Genomic DNA, 6,262 nt, shown 5'->3' with positions numbered 1-6,262 from the left:
CTGACTCTTGAAAAGGTAATAGTGAGTGTTGAGAACAGGTCCTGCATGTCCTGCATGTATTTTAGGGGAATAWGGAGAAACCATAGAAGAAACCTATAAATTCCTGATATTTGTTGATCCCAAATATCAACCCTGAAAAGAATAAAAACATTGACTAACAAAAGGAGATCCTGTTTTTCAATAGCTAAGCCTCCAAACTGCATCAGTAGCTGCTCCAGATGGCAGCTGCTAATGCTGCTGTTGTCAATCAGTTCTCTTGTTGCAGCCCTTGTTTCAATCAGAAACATCATCTGAAGGTGACACAAAGGTCAGTCCTCTGTGCTGGCAAAGTGGAGCAATTGCTAGACATACAAGATAAAATAATTGTAYTCATTCTTGCTGGTAAGGTGAAGGAAAATCCCTGTGACACTAAATTCCCTGTCTGCTGAGACATCACAGTGTTGGTCTCTGACCTTGCACATGAAAGGCCTTGCATTTCTGGCAGCAATGATACACTGAAGGCACYGTTGCTTATCATTTTTTGCTGATAACACCTTATGCCTCTTGTCTTGTCAGGAACAAAAATGGCAAGGTTGAATTGCATCATGCAGTACTTAAGAAAACAAAGAACTACTCGTAAAAGTGCAGCCACAAATGGATTTGACTGCAAAAGCCTCTAAAATATTTTATTTTAGTTTGTTAATAATTGTATGGTGAGYCCTTCTCTGAAATTAGAAAGATGATATATAATATGCTGCCTTGCATTTAATTAGAACATTTTACAATACTGCTTGTATGAATGAATAGCTTTGGACAAAATATAGTTGAGCTGTTCTTAATTTGGTCACTGGAGGACTGCCATTTTTTTTTTCACTTACAACAATAGAAAGAATGGAAAAAATTATTACAGAAGTAGCTGGCCCAGAATCTCAGCTATCGCTAAGCAGCTCACAGAACAGCCTGAGAATGACAGTGTGTGGGCATATAAATATAGACTTTTCACTCCTGTGGATGTCTGTGTCAGGATGGTTCTCCATATTTTCCAACCTCTATTTTTCTTGTAGCAGGTAGTAGATGTTTARGTCCATCAAAATACTGAAAAAGAAAAAATGGCAAGAAAACTAAATTCAACTAAAACCAAAAGACAGTAGCATTTTTTTTAAATGCTTGGCAAACGGTCTGTAAAATTTCTATKCCTATGTAGGACAATTGGTACTTGTAATGAGCTTGCCTGTGTATTTTGTGTAGTTTAGAAAGGAACACTGCATTAGGCTGAAAGCAGTAAAGCCAAAAACATCCAGAAAAGGAGCACTGTATGATATGTGAGAAAAATCCTTCTTATTGGAGCAAGATGCATGGTGAAATTAGAGAGAAATTGCCCACTTGTATTGCATACCCCTAAAAGGTACAGAACAACCAGATAATTCAAGTTTCTAAATTATAGTCCTCTAAATTAACTGCATTGAAATGCATTAAATTAGATGAACCCTTCATGATAAATATTATCTCCTATGGCAGAATGCTTCTCGGCAGAATGAAGAATCCTTTCCCTGAAGGGAAAGACACCTCTCATATCTAAGGACAGACCATGGTAACCCTTGTGGTCACAAAGGACTGCACAGCTTGGAGATACAGTATGCTACAATGCTAATCTTGGCAATATAACTAATAAAGTGCTAATTTTCAGCATTTTCTAGCATTACTGTGCTCTCTGAGACCTACAGATGTGTTCCTTTAATTTTTTCAGAAGCTCAGTTAATCCCGTGTCTAATCTCACATACACAGAGGCAGCAAAGTGGCTGAAAAAGAAACTGCATAATGCTGCAGTCTTTGCCAGAGATAAGCATTCTAATTCTCTCTGTTAGGCTGACTTGATGCCAATGTTGCTTCCTAACTTCAGTATAATTCCSTCTACGCTCCATGAATAACTGGTTTGACAGAATACAGAAGCAAGTCCAAGGGGGAATGTTTGCAGGAACTTTGTGCATTTGCTGTACTATTCTAATATCTGAAGTATGTGGTCTGCTTCAAATGTGTCCCCCCCATGGACTAGGGAAGCTGGAAACGCCTCAACTGGGCAGCAAAAAACTTATTAGCTATTGCACATGAGTAATGCTGTCAGCTCCAGTAACTCCAAGAAATTAGTATAACTGACTAAATCAGTGTTTCTTTTACTGGGAATTCTGCTTCAAATTATTTACTCAGAATCAGAAAGCTTTTCTAATGAATGAAATTGACGTTGCACTAAGATTTTACCTGGAAGAAATTGTTGAGTTTGCTAGGCACAAGAGAGTTGAAGAGAAGCAGCAGTTATCCCAGAACAGTGAATGAGATAGGCTGATGTTCTGTTTAGCAGTCTTCTCTGAAAAAATTCACTTCGCTGGCTGTTCTCAATGTTAGAGTCTGGGCACTGAAATGAAAACTGAAAACGGTCTGCAGCCCTTCTCCCTCCTGTGCTGGAAAAATACTTGGTGAATCATTAAACAGAATACTTCATTCCTTTACCCTTGAGAAGCTTAATGCTTTTAAGAAGCCAAGACTGGGATATATTGTGTATCTAAGCAATTTTATGTTACCTTGTTAGTTTTATGGGCTTATGTGCCACTTCAAAAACGTAAGAAAATAAGCAGTGAGAGAGTAATCTTCTTTTTAATAAAAGGAAGAAGGAGAATGAGAAGGAGAGGAGAAGGAGAAGGAGAAGGAGAAGGAGAAGGAGAAGAAGAAGAAGAAGGAGGAGAAAAAAGAAAAAGAAAAAGAAAAAGAAAAAGAAAAAGAAAAAGAAAAAGAAAAAGAAAAAAGAAAAAAAAGAAAAAGAAGAAAAAGAAAAAAAAAGAAAAGAGAAAAAGGGAAAAAGAAAAAAAATTCCTCAGACATACATTGAATGTTCTTATGATATCCAACATAATTGAGGGAATATTTTTTTAGAGAAAGTCACAATAAGTTTTGACCTTAATTTACCTTCYTACTGCCACACTGCTAGTCTGACAGCAAAATGAGCTTTATCCCCTTGTCTCATACTCACTGGACAACATTTATTTTGTCTTATCAAGCTGGCATGAATGCAAGGCAATTACCATATTACCTTATGCTGTTTTTCACTACAACCAGCTCTAAAATTTCTCATACCTGTTAAAATTCAAAAAGTAGGAAGAAATAAATACCTCTAACAAATCAGTTTTTAAAAATGACTGCAAACTTTTCCCAGATTTTGCAAACAAAGGGCGAAAATTGAATGTGACCTCTCCATGTGTGGTTACCTTCATACAAATAAGATACAACATGAAAATTATTGTAATCTTCGCTCAGATATCTTCTGACCCTTGAATGCTTGGAATGTTGCCGACAGCAATAGAAGTCAATTCGAATGTTGATGTTCCTTATTGAAGAGAGCTAAGAAGCAGAAGGCTGTTAATAGCTTTTGAGAAAGTATGTGAATAGACAGTGTTGAAAGACAAAAGAAGAACTGTTCCAGGTTCTGAAAAAAAACCACCACCCATTAATCTCTATCAGTAAGTGGGAGGTCTAAATGAAGAAACATTGGAYGGAATCAGATGCTAATACATGCACCCTGTCTAGTAGAGCAGCACAAGTAAAAAAGTTATCAGAATTGCTGTATTCAGGTCTGTCATCACTGCAATAATATTTTTAACTGATGACCATATGAATTGCCATGCTAGATCACAACAAATGCTCATCCAATTCCATTCTTCTGGTGGTGACTGGCCCCTGGMTGGCTGCCCATAATCCTCTTTCTAACCCTTTTTCTTTTGGCCTAAAAGGTCTGTTCATAACTGTATGATTTTATGATTTTTTTAAAAAATCTATTTTTTTTACTCTAAAGAACATGTTTTGGTTGAATCAGAATTTTCTTGAATATGACCAGTACTGAAGGGAGRAAACAGAGATGCACAGAAAGAGGTAATCCCTTTAAGGAACAAATTTGAGGTAGTTAGTAATCTTCACGCCTCTTGAAATTGCAATTAAATGAACAGTATTAGATCAATATTGCAATCAATATATTGTGTATATGACATCTRTGAATGAATCAGAAGTGGCATGCACTGCAATTTGGAGCATTTTGCACACACAGTTTTTAACTGTCTCATAAACTCCTCAAAACAAGTTGTTTAACACCAATTTATGTATTGCCTTGGAAGCTGTGTTCTCTTTTGACTCTTTTTTTCTACTTTCGACTTTTGTATCCTTGATCCATGTTTTCAGATCACCTTGAGCCTGTCATACATTGCTCTGTTTATATGCTGTAACTCAAAACAGTATTCTGGGTTTCTGAAGCCAATTGACACAGCTTTTGTAAACTTTCCTTTCAGTGCAAAAAGATTCTGTTCCAAAATGTGAGTTTTATTCACAGCTGTGTGAACAGAGAACTTAAGAGGAACTTATATCCCATTTCTGACTTCACTGTTACTGCTGCTATCTGTGTTGAGTTGCTGGGCTGACACACAGGGTAATATTAATTAACCCATAAAACTGTTAGTTTCCTKTTCAGCAGAATGAAGCAATGTGATTTGAACATTCCATCACCAAGAAGCCAGCAAAATTGAAAGTGCTACAGTGTCTCAAAGCTTCAAAGCATTAACAAAAATRGCTGTATTTGTGTTAATACCCCTGTTGTCAGTAAACTCATATTCCCACAATGAGTTTTGCAGTAGGCCTGGAGACTAGTGGTTGTGCCTGGAAGTCAAGAGTTTTGCATTTCTTTATGTTATATTCTGTATTGTGAGATTCATGTGGTAAATCCCTTTTTCTGCGTGCTTTGGTTTCCCCTCCACTAAATGACCTTTGCAAAGTGCCATGGAGTCAGCGGTTTCCCAGAGCTGTTTTATTGGAGCAKCAAGTAAAGCTTCAAGTAAAACATCGACTGCTGGGTTCCTGCAAATGGGATGTGAGGGGGGAAAACATCGACAGCTGGTGAGTGCCACACACAGCTGTGGAATTTTGTTGAAGCCAGTCAGTAGAAGTCTGTACCAAGTCTTTATTTCGGCTGTTTGATCCTATCAACACCTACAAATAAAGACTTGCAGCACCAACAGGTTAATTTAAAAAAAAAAAAAAAAAAAAAAAAAAAAAAAAAAAAAAAAAAAAAGGAATTATTTGCTCACTGAGTTTCTCTTTAAGTAAATGTCAGACAAGTCAACATGTCAGACATGTCTCTCAGATACTCTCAATTGCACCAGGGTAGACAATCTCATTTGTATCTGAGAAAAGAAAATTTGACTGTAGAGAACCTTGTGGTATTTGCTGGGGCTGGTGGCCAATAGGAAGTGATAAACTTGTCTTGAAATAAATGTTGTGTTGATGAATTTTTAAACCATAATATTTGTGCTGGGTACTGTTATGAGAAAGGGTACTTAAAGGTGTGGTATCAGGTTAGGATGTTGGAGAGCTGGTTGCTGTTGTGAATTTTTCACTACTGTGACCATGATTTTGGTTAGATCATCTCACTCCATGACTCAGATTRTTAAATAAGATTTGTAATCCTGATTTGCTTGTAATGTGAGAGGTCTAGAGGTTAAAAATAAAAGGAGACACAGTCTACATACTATTGTTATTTTATAAATATTAAGATRGTAATAGTAATGAAGGATATTTCATTCCTTCCCCTATACTATCCAGTAAAAAAGGCTTAGATTTGAAATAAGAAAAAAAACAAAATCAACCCTGTTCATTTTGAAGACAGAGACCTGTTTTCTTTGATTTGTGAAAACTGAAATTTRTAACATGTCTGGTCCAAGCTGGAAAAGCTAAAACCTCACAAATGTTGGAAAGAAATTAGTAGAATAATCTGGTAGAAACATTTGAAATGAAGGTGAAATACCCTTTTCTTTTGCAAAAGGAAGTGAATGTCCCTCCAGGTACAGGCTGAGGGGTACATTGTTGACCTCATTTTATTAAGGGATGCATTCCCAAATGTAGTCAAAACAACCTTTTGGTTTCCTTGAAGAAACGAACTCTGAGGGGATTATATGACAAGGCACAATGTAGCTTGGAGGGAGAGATCTTGTTCCTAAATGGAGAATCACTAAGGAAGCAAAAGTAATTTTTGGAAGATACACTGAGAGTGCATTTTATAGAGTTATCTGATATGCGAGTTTTGGATCATTGTCAATGCTTCCTATGGAATCTTTCTAGATTTACCACAGACAGTTGGTAGCTTTAATCTGATTGCTTAGCTTTCTCATTTAGAGCTGCTTTTTCTGCGTAGAAACTAAAGCTGTGACAGAAACAAAATTGGCATTCAGCTTGTCARTAAGTAAAGGCATCT

The sequence above is a fragment of the Malurus melanocephalus genome, unplaced genomic scaffold, assembly GCF_030028575.1.
Source record: "Malurus melanocephalus ecotype Western Australia unplaced genomic scaffold, MMel_1.1 scaffold_44, whole genome shotgun sequence".
NCBI classification, from domain to species: domain Eukaryota; kingdom Metazoa; phylum Chordata; class Aves; order Passeriformes; family Maluridae; genus Malurus; species Malurus melanocephalus.
This window is presented reverse-complemented; position numbering follows the sequence as displayed.